This window comes from Ascaphus truei, chromosome 7, assembly GCF_040206685.1.
Source record: "Ascaphus truei isolate aAscTru1 chromosome 7, aAscTru1.hap1, whole genome shotgun sequence".
Taxonomy (NCBI): domain Eukaryota; kingdom Metazoa; phylum Chordata; class Amphibia; order Anura; family Ascaphidae; genus Ascaphus; species Ascaphus truei.
The window spans coordinates 32,126,806-32,144,560 of NC_134489.1; the positions used below are offsets into that span (position 1 = coordinate 32,126,806).

At 50.9% G+C, this 17,755-nt stretch overlaps 1 long non-coding RNA gene across 1 annotated transcript; it reads left to right on the forward strand.

The window, feature by feature from the left end:
* Positions 1-6,900: 6,900 nt before the first annotated feature.
* On the forward strand, positions 6,901-12,481 carry LOC142498904 (uncharacterized). Its single transcript, XR_012802582.1, has 3 exons — positions 6,901-7,281; positions 9,392-9,465; positions 11,149-12,481. It is a non-coding gene; the product is annotated as an uncharacterized LOC142498904 (long non-coding RNA).
* The last annotated feature ends 5,274 nt before the right edge of the window (positions 12,482-17,755 follow it).

A 17,755-nucleotide genomic window follows, 5' to 3' on the forward strand; every position in this document is an offset into this window, starting at 1 on the left:
CCACCCACCCACCCAGTCACTGTAACCCTCCCTCCCACCCACCCAACCCACCCCAGTCACTGTAACCCTCCCTCCCACCCACCCGACACCACCCAGTCACTGTAACCCTCCCCACCCCACCCACCCACCCAGTCACTGTAACCCTCCCTCCCACCCACCCACCCAGTCACTGTAACCCTCCCTCCCACCCACCCACCCACCCAGTCACTGTAACCCTCCCTCCCAACCCACCCACCCAGTCACTGTAACCCTCCCTCCCACCCACCCACCCACCCAGTCACTGTAACCCTCCCTCCCACCCACCCACCCACCCAGTCACTGTAACCCTCCCCACCCACCCACCCACCCAGTCACTGTAACCCTCCCTCCCACCCACCCACCCACCCAGTCACTGTAACCCTCCCTCCCACCCACCCACCCACCCAGTCACTGTAACCCTCCCTCCCACCACCCACCCACCCAGTCACTGTAACCCTCCCACCCACCCACCCACCCAGTCACTGTAACCCTCCCTCCCACCCACCCACCCAGTCACTGTAACCCTCCCTCCCACCCACCCACCCACCCAGTCACTGTAACCCTCCCTCCCACCACCCACCCACCCACCCAGTCACTGTAACCCTCCCTCCCACCCACCCACCCAGTCACTGTAACCCTCCCTCCCACCCACCCACCCACCCAGTCACTGTAACCCTCCCTCCCACCCACCCACCCACCCACCCAGTCACTGTAACCCTCCCTCCCCACCCACCCACCCAGTCACTGTAACCCTCCCTCCCACCCACCCACCCAGTCACTGTAACCCTCCCTCCCACCCACCCACCCACCCACCCACCCACCCAGTCACTGTAACCCTCCCTCCCACCCACCCACCCAGTCACTGTAACCCTCCCTCCCACCCACCCACCCACCCACCCAGTCACTGTAACCCTCCCTCCCACCCACCCACCACCCAGTCACTGTAACCCTCCCTCCCACCCACCCACCCACCCAGTCACTGTAACCCTCCCTCCCACCCACCCACCCACCCAGTCACTGTAACCCTCCCTCCCACCCACCCACCCACCCAGTCACTGTAACCCTCCCTCCCACCCACCCACCCACCCAGTCACTGTAACCCTCCCTCCCACCCACCCACCCACCCAGTCACTGTAACCCTCCACCCACCCACCCACCCAGTCACTGTAACCCTCCCTCCCACCCACCCACCCACCCAGTCACTGTAACCCTCCCACCCACCCACCCACCCAGTCACTGTAACCCTCCCTCCCACCCACCCACCCACCCAGTCACTGTAACCCTCCCTCCCACCCACCCACCCACCCACCCAGTCACTGTAACCCTCCCTCCCACCCACCCACCCACCCAGTCACTGTAACCCTCCCTCCCACCCACCCACCCACCCAGTCACTGTAACCCTCCCTCCCACCCACCCACCCACCCACCCACCCAGTCACTGTAACCCTCCCACCCACCCACCCACCCAGTCACTGTAACCCTCCCTCCCACCCACCCACCCACCCACCCAGTCACTGTAACCCTCCCTCCCTCCCACCCACCCACCCACCCAGTCACTGTAACCCTCCCTCCCACCCACCCACCCAGTCACTGTAACCCTCCCACCCACCCACCCACCCACCCAGTCACTGTAACCCTCCCTCCCACCCACCCACCCACCCAGTCACTGTAACCCTCCCTCCCACCCACCCACCCACCCAGTCACTGTAACCCTCCCTCCCACCCACCCACCCACCCAGTCACTGTAACCCTCCCTCCCACCCACCCACCCACCCAGTCACTGTAACCCTCCCTCCCACCCACCCACCCACCCAGTCACTGTAACCCTCCCTCCCACCCACCCACCCACCCAGTCACTGTAACCCTCCCTCCCACCCACCCACCCACCCAGTCACTGTAACCCTCCCTCCCACCCACCCACCCACCCACCCACCCAGTCACTGTAACCCTCCCTCCCACCCACCCACCCACCCACCCAGTCACTGTAACCCTCCCACCCACCCACCCAGTCACTGTAACCCTCCCTCCCACCCACCCACCCAGTCACTGTAACCCTCCCTCCCACCCACCCACCCAGTCACTGTAACCCTCCCTCCCACCCACCCACCCAGTCACTGTAACCCTCCCTCCCACCCACCCACCCAGTCACTGTAACCCTCCCTCCCACCCACCCACCCAGTCACTGTAACCCTCCCACCCACCCACCCAGTCACTGTAACCCTCCCTCCCACCCACCCACCCAGTCACTGTAACCCTCCCTCCCACCCACCCACCCAGTCACTGTAACCCTCCCTCCCACCCACCCACCCAGTCACTGTAACCCTCCCTCCCACCCACCCACCCAGTCACTGTAACCCTCCCTCCCACCCACCCACCCAGTCACTGTAACCCTCCCTCCCACCCACCCACCCAGTCACTGTAACCCTCCCTCCCACCCACCCACCCAGTCACTGTAACCCTCCCTCCCACCCACCCACCCAGTCACTGTAACCCTCCCTCCCACCCACCCACCCAGTCACTGTAACCCTCCCTCCCACCCACCCACCCAGTCACTGTAACCCTCCCGAAGTCACTGTAACCCTCCCTCCCACCCACCCACCCAGTCACTGTAACCCTCCCTCCCACCCACCCACCCAGTCACTGTAACCCTCCCTCCCACCCACCCACCCAGTCACTGTCACCCTCCCACCCACCCACCCAGTCACTGTCACCCTCCCACCCACCCACCCAGTCACTGTCACCCTCCCACCCACCCACCCAGTCACTGTCACCCTCCCTCCCACCCAGTCACTGTCACCCTCCCTCACACCCAGTCACTGTCACCCTCCCTCACACCCACCCAGTCACTGTTAAGTGTCACTGTCACCCTCCCACCCACCCAGTCACAAACCCAGTCACTGTCACCCTCCCACCCACTCAGTCACTGTCAAACTGTCACCCTCCCTTAGTCACTGTCACCATAACCCAGTCAATGTAAAAGTCACTGTTACCCTCCCACCCACCCAGTCACTGTCAACTGTCATCCTAGCACCCACCCAGTCACTGTCAAGGGTCACTGTCACCCTCCCACCCAGTCACTGTCACCCACCCAGTCACTGTCACCCTCCCACCCACCCAGTCACTGTCACCACCCCTCCCACCCACCCAGTCACTGTCAAAGTCACTGTCACCCTCCCACCCAGTGACTGTCACCCTCCCTCCCACCCAGTCACTGTCACCCTCCAAAGTCACTGTCAAGTCACTGTCACCCTCCTACCCACCCAGTCACTGTCACCCTAAGTCACTGTCACCCTCCCACCCAGTCACTGTCACCCTCGCAAGTCACCCAGTCACTGTCAATGTCACCCTCAAGTCACTATGAAAGTCACTGTCACCCACCCACCCAGTCACTGTCAAGTCACTGTCACCCTCCCACCCACCAAGTCACTGTCAACCACCCAGTCACCCAGTCACTGTCAAGTCACTGTCACCCTCCCAACCCCAGTCACTGTCAACCCAGTCACTGTCACCCTCCCACCCAGTCACTGTCAAGTCACTATCCATCCAGTCACAACCCCAGCCACCCATCCAGTCACTGTCTCCCATCCACCCAGTCACTGTCTCCCACCCACCCAGTCACTGTAAATCATTCACCCACCGACCCACCCAGTCAACATTGACCCACCAACCGTCATTCACCCACACACTGTCATTCACCCACCCAAACCCACTGTCATTCACCCATCCCACCCACTGTTATTCACCCACCCAAACCCACTGTCATTCACCCACCCAAACCCACTGTCATTCACCCACCCACCGTCATTCACCCACCCACCCACCAACTATCATTCACCCAAACTGTCATTCACACAACTGTCATTCACCCAACTGTCATTCAATTGTCATTCACCCTCTCACCCACCCACTGTCATCCTAGCACCCACCCACCCAGTCACTGTCAAGGGTCACTGTCACTCTCCCACCCAGTCACTGTCACCCTCCCACCCACCCAGTCACTGTCAAGTCACTGTCACTACCAATCCCACCCAGTCTCTGTCACCCTCCCTCCCACCCAGTCACTGTCACCGTCCCACCCAGTCACTGTCACCCTCCCTCCCACCCAGTCACTGTCACCCTCCAAAGTCACTGTCACCCTCCAAAGTCACTGTCACCCTCCAAAGTCACTGTGAACCCAGTCACTGTCACCCTCCCACCCAGTCACTGTCACCCTCGCAAGTCACCCAGTCACTGTCACTGTCAAGTCCCTATCAAAGTCACTGTCACCCACCCACCCAGTCACTGTCACCCACCCACCCAGTCGCTGTCTCCCTCCCACCCACCCAGTCACTGTCACCCACCCACCCAGTCACTGTCACCCACCCACCCACCAAGTCACTGTCAACCTCCCAAACCCAGTCACTGTCAACCCAGTCACTGTCACCCTCCCACCCAGTCACTGTCTCCCACCCACCCAGTCACTGTCTTCCACCCACCCACCGTCATTCACCCACCCACCCACCCACCCAGTCAACATTGACCCACCAACCGTCATTCACCCACCCACTGTCATTCACCCACCCACCCACTGTCATTCACCCACCCAAACCCAGTCATTCACCCAACCCACCCACTATCATTCACCCACCCATCCAGTCACTGTCTCCCACCCACCCAGTCACTGTCTCCCACCCACCCACCGTCATTCACCCACCCACCCAGTCAACATCGACCCACCAACCGTCATTCACCCACCCACCCACTGTCATTCACCCACCCAAACCCACTGTCATTCACCCACCCACCGTCATTCACCCAACCGTCCACCCACCCACCGTCATTCACCCACCCACCCACCGTCATTCACCCACCCACCAACCCACTATCATTCACCCAAACTGTCATTCACCCAACTGTCATTCACCCAACTGTCATTCAATTGTCATTCACCCACCCACCCACTGTCATTCACCCACCCACCCACTGTCATTCACCCACCCACCCACTGTCATTCAACCGTCCACCCACCGTCATTCAACCGTCATTCACCCAACTGTCACCCAGGCACGCAGTCACATGTCTTTTGTTGAAAATATAAAAATAAACAGGTTGCAGTGTAATGTTTTTTTCTGTATCACAATAAGAAAACAGTTAAGTAAAAGTTGCGCGCTAAAAGATATTTTTTCGTGGTAGGTGCACTATGGGTTCGGGGGGGGGGGGGGTGCGCTATGGGTTTGGGGGGGTCCTGCTCCTTTCATTCTTTCATTTGTCCCGGGCCCCATGATTTCTGTTGGCGGCCCTGGTCCTGTGACAGTGGCGTGTTTAATGGGTTACATCCGGGTGATTGCCATCCTTTATACCCTAATCTGACACCTAGAAGTATTTTTAATTCATTTGTTAACGTTAGTTTGTAAACATGGGACTTAGGAGGAGTTTAATTTGGGCTGTTGCCATTTGTCTGACATCAACGTGCTTCAATAAGAGTTTACACGGGAAAATCCCCTCTCGCCCCCCCCCCCCCCCCACCCTCTTATTCTCCCCTTATCTTTGTTGGCTCTCTGATTAGTACAGCCTCGATGGGATAAGGGTAAAGAAAACACTTGATTGGCAAACTCTTCCCCATTCAGAGCCCCCGAAGAAATTCAACTTGTAAATTATTTCCCCCAAAATCAAAGCGGGACGTTTTCAACATAGGATTGAATCAGTGGGTTTCTGGAGCTGAACCCCATTAATTTCAGTTCCACAGACCCTCTGCTTCCGAAGATACTTACCTCAATAGCGGGTGCCGGTAGCCGCTCCGCACGGCTAGCTGGGTTCATGTAATGGCGGCGTTTCAAAGTTCCCGCACCCTGCAGGCCAATAGCAAGCCGTGATGTCATTCGGTGCGGCTTCCTATTGGCCCATGTGACGCGGGAGCTTTAAACTTTGCAGCCCGGCGCCCCCCGTTGGAGGTCTGTATCTCGGGAAATTAATTTCAGCCTGACAAAATAACAGTAATTTAAAAAAGTGCATTATGGGAGTTACTTATGGAAGTCTCCGTGCTGCAAAACCAGAGCGGGAACAGATAGATAGATGGATAGATGGATGGATAGATGGATAGATGGATATGATATATATGATAGATATGATAGATAGATATTAGATAGAGATATTAGATAGATAGATATTAGATAGAGATATTAGATAGATAGATAGATAGATATTAGATAGAGATATTAGATAGATAGATATTAGATAGATGTATTAGATAGATAGATGATAGATAGATCAATCGATCGATATGATAGATAGATAAACAGATAGATATTAGATTGAGATACTAAATAGATAGATATATGAGAGATAGATAGATATTAGATAGCTGTATTAGATAGATAGATAGATAGATAGATAGATAGATAGATAGATAGATAGATAGATAGATAAACAGATAGACAGATTGATAGATCAATAGATAGATATGTTAGATAGATATTAAATAGATAGATAGATATTAGATAGATGATAGATAGATAGAGATATTAAATAGATAGATATTAGATAGATGATAAATAGATAGAGATATTAAATAGATAGATATTAGATAAATGTATTAGATAGATATTAAATTGACAGATAGATAGATATTAGAAAGATATTAGATAGATTAGATAGAGATATTAAATAGATGGCAGCTAGATATTGCAGCACCTCTGGCAGTACCGAGATTAAACCCTTAAATGATGAGCCAACAGTTAAAAGCAGTAGGAAAGGCGTTATGTGGCTGAGCGCTTTACCCAGCTTCAGTACATGTTGTTCAAAGGGCCTGTGGCTTTAGCACACCCCGGGGCAACCAAAAAGCGCGTGGTCAGCGCAGGGCCTGCCTGGGAACACCTCTCCCCCTCTGTACTACTGTGAGGCCTCTTACTGTCAGGAGCTGCTGACAGGCCTGGAAACAAAGAGAAGCTGTCAGACAGCAGCCTGTGTGCGCCTGGGAATAATAGGCATCTGTGTGAGTGCCCGAGACAGGGCCAGAGGTCACCATACCAGAAAGCACTTATCTTCAGATCTGTACCGGCACTAAGCCACCGGCTGATGTGTTCCCACCCCTGTTCACACCGCCTCGTTCTCGTGGCTAACGCTTTGTGGCGGTTATAATGCAGAGACCGCCAAGGAATGAAATCCAGGGATTGTTCATCACTGAGACTCCACTGAAGAATACAGGTCCCGTCCAGGGGTCACCGTGGCTGAAACGGTCACTCCCGCCCAGGACCAAAGTGCGCTGCTGCCAGTGATTTGTTTAAGGTGATTGACAACTTGTTTACCCAAATATGACACATAAAAGTATTGTTAAATCATTTGAGCAATCCATGCAATATCCGACTTGTGTTTTCTTGTTGTTTTTAAATAGATCAGTTCTGTAGCCTTAGATAATACTACATTTTTTTCCTTTTAATTCAACTCTTAATGCTATTTTTAATGGGTTTTAACACACTGAGCATCCTTTGATTTCTATAGCCAGCTTTAGCACACCTCCCCAGCAGTGCAAGATCTTTGCAACACTTTCCTGTTTGTGATCATTTGTTGCTAATGTGCCCAGCGGTTTGAGCTGCAAACTGTAATAGATAATACCTTAGTAATATAAGGATACATTGTAGCTGCTGAGTTACAGTGACTGAAAGATTGATTGAAACTGAAAGGCGGCCATTTAGTGAACCCTGGGAAGCAGGATCTTTGCTGATTGATTACGGGGGAACGAATCGATCGGCAGCTTAGGTAATTCATTTTCAATTAAGGTAATCAGAGGCTGTGTATATTAAAACGAAAAAAAAAGGATTTTTTTTTAAAAACACTGCTTGGATTGCCTCTTGAAAGTTAATGTATAAACACAGGGAGCTGAGATTTGGAAGGGGGTGATTTCCTCTGGCTGCTCCCTGTGTCTGATCTCAGTGTGATTAACACGAGTTTGCACAAGCAGAACCCTCCTCCCTTCATCTTTATAGGCTCTCTAAAAAAGGACAGGTTTGGGAAAAGAGCAAAGAAACCACCTCCTCATTCAGACAAGACATTTAATTAGTAATCAATTTCCCCCAAAAGTCAACAAATTTTAACGTCGGATGGGGTGTGCTAATCCGTGCCGGTCCTTAAAGAGTCTGTCCCGAAAGTCTATATTTAAAGTCAAAGTAGTCAGCGTCAGCAAAGGGTTAACCCCTGCCCTGCTCATCTTCATTCGTCTAGGACCAGAAAGAGCAGGAGTGACCAACTCCAGCCATCAAGGACCAACAGCAGCTCAGGTTTTCAGGATATCCCTGCTCCGGCACAGCTGGTGCATTCGAAGACTGAGCCACTGATTGAGCCATCTGTGCTGAAGCAGGGATATCCTGGAAACTAGACCTGTTGGTGGCCCTTGAGGACCGGAGTTGGCCGCCCCTGAGATGGGGGTGTGGATGTTCCCCGTCAGCAAAGGGTATCTTCAGTCGTCTCGGAGCAGATAGAGGGTGCGGAAGGCGCTCAGTAGCACTGCGTGTTTACAGCTGATGCAGGGAGAGATGAGAGGCCTGTTCTGTCTCGGGCCCGTGGACACTCTGCTCCTAATGACGGAGCTGCAGTAATAGCCTGTTTAGAGCGCCTCTCTCTGCCTTTCTCTTGCTCTCCCCGAGAGTAGTTGTGCTGTGTAGGGAAGCAGTTTGTCTTTGATTGGATAAACGGTTTTATTAACCTAACAGCTCTCTCTATAACAGCGGAGTGCTGCTGTTTGGGGGAATTGGAGCCCGATCGCTGGCAGCTGTGAATTGTTCCTGATCAGTCGCTCTTTTTTTTTCTCTGTGTGCGCTGTCTTCCATATTTTTTTTCTCTTTACTCTCTTACTCTATCTTTCCATCTCTCAGTCTTTCTCTGTATGGCAGTCTCTCTTTCTCTCTCTCCCTCTATATGGCAGTCTCTCTCCCCCTCTGTATGGCAGTCTGTCTCTCCCCCTGTGTGTCAGTCTCTCTTTCCCTCTGTTTCAGTCTCTTTTTCCCTCTGTATGTCAGGCATACTCTCTCTCCCTCTTTATGTTGGACTTTCCCTCTATGGCAGTCTCTTTATCCCTCTTCATGTCAGTCTCACCTCTCTCTGTATGACACTCCTAATCCCTCTCTGGCAGTCTCCCTCTTGATCTTTACAACAGCCTCTCTCTTTCCCTCCTCATGATTGTCTCATCTCTCTGTATAGCACTCTCCTAATTTCTCTCTACAACAGTCTCCCTCTTTATGTGTCTCTCTCTCTGTCTCTCTCTCCGTCGCTCGGAGAGTTTCCGCACTAGAGGATAACGCATTAACTTCTCCAGTTCATATTATTGCTTCTAAAGTGATTCCCATTGTGTCATTTAGCACCTTAAGTACTCACAAAGCAATTTTTGTTGTTGCTTCCACAGCTGAGACAGGACTGCACCCTCCTAATTCTCCCCATCTCATCAGAAAGTGCTCCCCCTAATTCTCCTCATCTAGAGTAAGTAGAGTGCGCTCCTTCCCAATACACAGAGTAACATGGTCCCTAATTGAACTAGGCATTAAAGCTGCAGACCAAGCCGGTGGCGAAGATAGACATGGGCGAGCCCCCGGGCAAAAAATAATTCAGGGCTCCATTAATATTAATACTGACTGTAGTTTTTTTTTCTCCCTCCCATTTCCTCTCCCTGATCCTCTCTCTAATCAACAGTTCCCCTTCACCAGCTCTCCCCCCATCATCATCAGCTCCCCCTCACCAGCTCCCCCCCCATCATCATCAGCTCCCCCTCACCAGCTCCCCCCCATCATCAGCTCCTCCTCACCAGCTCTCCCCCATCATCATCAGCTCCCCCTCACCAGCTCCCCCGCATCATCATCAGCTCCCCCTCACCAGCTCCCCCCCCCCATCATCATCAGCTCCCCCTCACCAGCTCTCCCCTCTCATCCTCATCAGTTCCCCCTCACCAGTTCGCCCCCCCTCATCCTCATCAGTCCCCCTCACCAGCTCTCCCCCTCTTCATTATTGTCAGCTCCCCCTCACCAGTACCCCCTTCTCATCCTCACCAGCTCTCCCCCCCTCATCCTCGTCAGTCCCCCTCATGAGCTCTCCCCACTCTTCATCATCATCAGCTCCCCCACACCAGCTCACCCCCCTCATCATCAGCTCCCCCTCACCAGCTTTTCCCCCTCTCCTCATCATCAGCTCCCCCTCACCAGCTCTTCCCCCTCATCATTATCAGCTCCCCCTCACCAGCTCTTCCCCCTCATCATTATCAGCTCCCCCTCACCAGCTCTTCCCCCTCATCATTATCAGCTCCCCCTCACCAGCTCTTCCCCCTCATCATTATCAGCTCCCCCTCACCAGCTCTATCTCTCTTCTCAGCTCCCTCTCTTCTCAGCTCTCTCTTCCCCTCAGCTCTCTCTCTCTTCACCCCAGCTCTCTCTCCCATGCCTAACTTTGGCGGGCGGGAGGAGATGATCAGAGGAGCAGCCGGCAGAGGAGCTGTGGCAGCAGACACCGGAAGTTAGGAAGTTATAAAGACTTCCAGGTCAGGCGGCTAGAGGACGCTCATCCCCTGGCTTGCTGATTCCTCTACCGGCTACTGTTTGCCGGGGCCCGTCGCCGCATACCATCTCCCCCCGCCTGTCTCCACGGGGGGGGGGGGAGGGAGAGTGGGCCCCCCAAGAGCGTGGGTCGCCAAAGAGCGCGGGCGCCCGGGCTATCGCTCAATAAATAAATCAGTTCTGAACTATAAGAAAATACTTTTTAAAAAATTCTTAATTACATTTTTAATGTATTACAGTATAATGTAACAAGCAATTTTTTTTCTATAGCAACCATTTACAAAGTCACATTCCCTTCCTCTTCTGAAACAGGCTCTGGCCACCCCATTTTGAGCCCTGCCCTCTCTCTAGCAGTGCACCAATTGTATCCAATGACTGCCTGGTCACAAGATCTTCCACACAGAACTTTGAATCTTTGGTCCTCTTCTGCTGTACTGCCATTTAGTGAACCCCCCGAGCCGAATCATCGCCGATCGATCACAGGAGAACGGATTAATCGGAAACTTAGCGAATTACTTATCATTGTGTGGATTGTATTAATGCGTATATTAAAGGGGGGGGGGGGAACCATCAGTTTGGACTGCTGCTGTAACACGCTGTTGTGATTCCTTTTTCACAGGGCCCTTGCACTGAAGCGGTTAACGAAAACCTCTCCTTATAGCCAAGGATGGGCAGGTTATGTGGGTCCGAAATACGAACATCGTCTATTTCGGCGTTTGTTCGGATGTCCGAGTCAAGCACATTTCCAAAGCTGAGCAACCTACAGTACACGCCTAAACTCGCGAGAGGCTCACCCTTGGGTTCGTTTTGATCTGGGTGACATTTTGGGTGCACGAACGGAAGTACTTTATGCACAAAGTTCACATTTCCAAAACAAGTAAAAAAAAAACAATTCTTTTGAGTTTTTCACATATTTTTTTTCACAGACAAAACCAAAAACTCAGACCCCAAAAATGATGTAGAACTACAATCAAAATGCCAGTGGAAGTTCCCACCCCTCACTAGAACATTGGAGGTCCTCTTTGTCTCTGTTGCCTGTCACTTATTCCCCTTCTCTCTGTCATTATATCTCAATTCCATTATTACTACACGCTGATGGAAACAGTCTGAGACAGGGGCGGCCAACTCCCGTCTTCAAGGGCCACCACCACGTCAGGTTGTGAGGATATCCCTGCTTCAGCACAGGTGGCTCAGTCATTGAGCCACCTGTGCTGAAGCTGGGATATCCTGTTGGTGGCCCTTGAGGACTAGAGTGGGCCACCCCAGGTCTAAGACATACAGTATATATTTGGAAGAGTTCCTTTCCTCGACCTGTCTCCTAACGCCTGGAGCTCTCCATTCAGATTGCAAGCTCCGTGGGACAGATTGGCCCTTGTGTGAATATTTAATGTGTACTGTTCTTATACCTGCTTTCTGCCACCCACATCCTCCTACACTGCACATTACTGCTAAGTGCTGCATACAGTACATCACACAAGGGAAGAGTATTCATGTCTGCAATACACACTTAGTGGGATAATTCATCCGAGGTGGTTGAACGCACGACGCAGTATATGCACCTAAAACATGGCTGATTTATGAGGTTAATACCCAATATTTACAAAATGTAAAGTCCTATTTGCTGTATATTAAAGGTAAAGCAGACGTCCGCGTTGATCTAATTTTATTTTTTTCCCCTCACCTGAAGAAATCCTTTTTTTTTTGCCCTTTCCAATGCTGTCTTTATTTTAAAAAATCCGACGCTTGGTTCAGGAGATTTAAGCGTTTGAAATATCCAGGCCCAAATCCGCAGAGCTGTTAAATCCGGGCTCCACGTCATGTGATCAAAATCAGTAACAATAGTGTTCCTTGAGGTTAACACTAAGCTAATTATTTGCAATCTCGTTAGCATAGCCTTAACGCCATGTTAAATTAACACTGCCTTGCATTTCAGTACAGTAAGGGCAGTTAAAATGTGGAATTCATTAGCCATGGAGACTGTGATGGCAGATACAATAGATTTGTTCAAAAAAAGGTTGGCCATCATTTTAGAAAGGGAAGGTATACACGGATATACCAAATAAGTAAATATGGGAAGGATGCTGATCTAGGGATTAATCCGATTGCCTATTCTTGGAGTCGGAAAGGAATTTATTTTTCCCCTTATGAGATATCATTGGATGATATGACTCTGGGGTTTTCTGTTTGCCTTCCTCTGGATCAATAAGTAAGTATAGATATAGGATAAAGTATCTGTCGTCTAAATTTAGCATAGGTTTATATTGATGGATGCACGTCTTTTTTCAACCTCATCTACTATGTAACTATGTAACTACTGTGTAGCTATGTAACTGCTATGTAGCTATGTTAGCTTAGCATCACTCATGTAACGCCTAGGGCTGCAGCCCCAGTGGCTATGGCGGTGCGTGCGTCTGAGCGCCTGGCGGCGCATGCAGGGGAAGAAGCCGCGATTTGCGGTCTACGTGGAGTGATGGGATGCGCGGGGGAACATGTGTTACGACTGGTAAGGGAGATGGTCCTGTATACTGCTGAATACCCCATTGTATGGTTCCAAAACAAAGTGTGTGCTGAATCCAATAACCGCTTCCCTTGCATGGATATGGATGTGTCATTGACTGAGCGTTTGTGTTCTTCTCACCATATTGCACAGAGCCCATAATGGGCGCCCACTGAATACTGGGATATATTGTTTTAATAAAATCTCTGAATTTTTTGTTGTTTTGTTTTTATACAGTAAATCCATAATTATTTGAATTTTTAGTAATGGTTGCAAGAGCACTGTATAAAATAATACGTATGTGTTTGTGTGGGGCGGAAGAGAAAACGTCACGGAGAGAGCCATCTTAAATATGACCTAGAAAAAGGGGCATTATGCTAATATGTTTCCATTAATTACCCAGCCTTCACTGGTTGTTTTCACATAAATGTGGCTATGTATGGAGGCATATTTTAATTGCGCCAACTAAATACACAGCTCTTTACCAAGTTTACAACATTACAAAACAATTACATTGCAGAGACGATAATAATGCAGATGGGAGAAGTGCATTAAGACATAACTGTAACACTGGGAGCCCCTGTCCCAAAAAGCTCACAATTTAATAGTATGGGGGGAAGCAAGAAGATAAATGATAGAAGTTAATGTGTCACTTACGTTTGGCGGGGCCCCTCCTCCTGCAGCGTAATCACGTCATGGCGCAACGACGTTGCATTGTCATGGCAACGCAGCACATCGCCATGACGTCCCGGCATAACAATGTTGCGTTGTCATGGCAACACGGCACATCACCATGACGTCACGGTGTAACAGTGTTGTGGAAACGTGGCGCATCGCCATGACAACAAACGGCCGCTCCGCATAAGGTAAGACCTTCCTCCCCCAGCTACATACACCTCCCCCTTCCCCCAGCTACACACACTTCCACCCTCCCTAACTTGGGCTGAGCTGCGGTCGGGCTCCGCTTCAAGGACTCCCCAGCTTCCTCCTCAAGCTCTCCCCTCTCCTGTTGGGACGGAATTTGGATCACGGTGTCAACAGGAGAAAGGAGAGGAGGGAGCGTGGGGTTCCCTGAAGGTGCGGAACTCAAGGCAACCGCCTTGCCCTAAGGCCGACCCTAGAAAGTGTGTATAACAGCATAATGTCGTTTAGTGAGTAGTGGTCTTCCAGGACCAGGACTCGACACTTTGTTGAATGGGTGAGTTTTCAGATGGGTGTTGAAGTTAGAGAGGGACGGTTTTTAGTGGAGAGGGAGGGAGTTCCTGAGTTGAGTGCAGTATTTGAGAAGGGTTGCAGGCGTGAGAGAGCTGTAGTGACAAGGGGGGTAGAGAACAGACAGGCCTGAGCAGAGCATAGAGTGAGTAGGAGTATTGCGGGAGATTAAAGTTGAGCTATAAGGAGGTGCAGAGGAGTGGGGGCCTTGAGAGAGAGAAGAATAGTGTAGTGAATGCAGAGTTTTATAGGAAGCCCACAGAGAGAAGCAGAGACGGATAGAGAGAAGAGTGAGGTTAACATCGCAGCAGCATTTTTAATAGATTGAACGGTAGAAAGATGCAAGAGAGGGCCAGTAAGGTGAAGGTTGCAGTAGTCCAGATGGGAGAGAATGAGGGCATGTATTAACATTTGAGAAGTAAAGAAACAGAGAAAAGGGTTAAATGGGGCAGAATTTAGGTGGCACTATGAACAGCTCAGTCTTTGCCATATTGAGCTTAAGGTGCCTAGCTGCCATCCAGGATGAGATTGGGGTCAGACCGTTGGAGACCACCTGGGACAGTACTACAGGTGTGAGGCTCGGTGTTGATATAGTTGCATGTTATCTGTATACAGGCCTTATAGAACCGATAGATCAACAAAGGAAGAAGAGGAGATAGCAACAGATACGCTAAAGCAACGTTGAGAGAGGACGGAAGAAAGTCAGGAGAGGGCTTTATTCTTAACACCAAGAGAGAGGAGAGTGTGAAGGAGAAGTGGGTGCTATTCGGTATTGTTAATAGATCATTCATTCTCCCATTTACAATTTAATTCCTCTAAATTTAAGCTACATCCCATTTAACACGGCATTTTAAAAGGGTTAAACTGTATATAGACAGCAGCTAGGCAGCTGCTATATGAGGGTGCAGCGGTGTATAAAGGGGTCAGCTGCTATCCCAATATACACGTGCAGTGCCGATGACAGGGGGGGAGGGGTGATGGGACAGGTGTCCACGGGGCTTTGCAGAATGCCTGCCTCAGCCCCCACAACATGAGTCCCAAACCTCACCTCCCTCATCCCCCAAATCAGCAAATTATTTAGGGTACAGAATAGCCCCCCCTTTATTTAACAAATGTAGGGTCCCAACTCTTCCCCCTCCACGTTCAACAAATTTGGGGCACTTAACACCCCCCCCCCCCCCGTGGCCCAGGTCAAAAGTTCAATCGTGTGCCCTGGGGATACTGTCGGCTGCCCTGTATACGTCAGCGCGTTAGCCCTAGAATACGCTCGTATTCCCCGCTCTGCATCCCGTAATGTTTTATCTGCAGAGGAAAGGAGACGCCCGTGGAATGCTCCAGACACTGAGTCATGGAGCTGACTGCAAGTGCAGAGGGACAGTGTGATCCAGGGATTTTATTACGCTGCTGTCCTGTTAACTGCAGGTGCAGTCCCATACAGTATATTCAGATTAAAGGGACAACCCTTGTATGGCCAAAGTACTAACAGCAGTGACGTGTTTAAGGGGTCACATCGGGTGATTGATTCCCTATTTACCCAAATCTGACACCTATACGTATTTTTCGATCGTTTGTTAAAGTCAGTTTGTACTCGCGGTGCGCTGAGACTTGGGAGCGGTTTGATCTCCACTGGCTGCTCCATTTTGCCTAAGGCTGCGCTTATAGTGCCGGCGATGCGAATTCGCCCGAAAGCAAAAGCATTGCCGCCGCCGTGTGCGCTTATAGTGCACGCGACGGCGACAAGCGACGGAGCGACGGCGACACCGCCAAAACCCGCCGCCGGCAAAATTTGATTTTTCAAGGGCCGTCACGTGACGGCCCTTGAACAAATAAAATTGCGGGAATCCCGCGGTGCCGCCAACCAGCGAAACATAACTTTCGCCGGTGGCGACGGGTGACGTCACCCATCGTGTCGCCGTCACCATAGGCAAAGCCTGAGGCTGCGATTATACAGATGCAGTGCAATGTGCGTGCATCTGTGACGTCGCAGAGCGACACGTGCACAAGCGCATTCTTCTGCGCGCAGGACTGCAGGGGAGACAAGGCTGAAATCTGTTCTTTGATTGGACGGCTGCGTCACGTGACGCGGCCGTTGCAACCAGAAAACAAATTTGGAAAACTTTTCAACTGTCGCCCGCATTGTAGTAACAAGAGGCGCGACAGTCGCTTTGCGGTGATGCATACTATTTGTTTTGGCGCTGCGCGGCATCGCTCCGGGCGACACCACAAGTGTTTTTTGGTATAATCATGGCCTAATATCGTTGCATGTCCTACAAGAGTTTGCACAGGCAAAAACCTTGCCTCCCCCTTATCTTTATTGGCTCTCGGATAAGGACAGGGGGGTTAAGGGTAACCGCCCCACCTCCACCTAATTGACTAACACTACCCCATTCAGAGACCCATTAGACATTACATGTGTCATTAACTTATAAAACGTTATATGTCCTGCCGCGTGGGATTGAACCTGCCAATGGCAGAGACCTGAAGATTAGTGGAAGGGTCCAGGGGAAGAAAACCCCGGAGATTAGCAGTAGGGGAAATGGAGATTGCATATGAGGTTACGAAACACGCCCTATCCTACGGTGCGGTACTAACGGCTGCATTCCGGGGCGTGTTTTCTTAATCTCACCGGTGATTGGCTAATATGCAGCATCCACTACCCAGAAGCACAGCGGGTCCGGACAATGCTGGCCAGGTAGATTGGAACTCTGGCTCCCGTGGTGCCAGCTTCTCTCTGCGACCCTCCTGATGATCCCTGTCCAAGAAGATTACCTGAGGGCCCCAAAAAGAGGACTCTAGACATTTGGTATCCCTAAGCATCCAGCAAGGGTCAGTCCCTCCTAGGATTGGAGTGACCCAAGGACAGTACCACATTTGACCTTTTTCAGTGCCATGTTTCACCTTTTTCACTGGACGTCCGGCATTTGCAGTGATCACATCACCGCCACCACCCCCGCATTTAGCCCGATAATCCTCTAGAAAATTGTCCCATGGTGTACCTGGTATATTAATAGGACCTCTGGTGCACTCGGTACATCATTAGGGTACTGCCGATGATAATAGCTTCAATGGAGCCGACTGGCACTTTTATTAAAAGCTGACAAGTATTTTTAAATCATGTGTATACTTTTATTGTTTGTCAGTCCTCGAAACCACAGGTAAATTGCTCTCTTTCTTCTATTCTCTGTGTGCAGAGTAATTATGATTCATTCATTTTCCACGAGATACAAATAAATGAAATCTTCCTAAGGAAATCCGTTCCACTGGCAGCGAAGCGATTAATGTGGAAAGTCCGTTGCGATAAGATTTCTCATTCTGCTGACACTACAGTATTATCAGTGATATTCTCCCTTGGGAGGAAGACAGGCTGCACCGTGCAGTGATGCTGAGTATCTACTCACTTGCAGCCTCCCCGAAGATGCCCTGTGCTGCTGGGTTATTGAAAGTAGTTGCAAGAAAATCGAAACCTGTGTGGCTTAATACTGTATATATATATATTATATATCACATGCCTAAGACA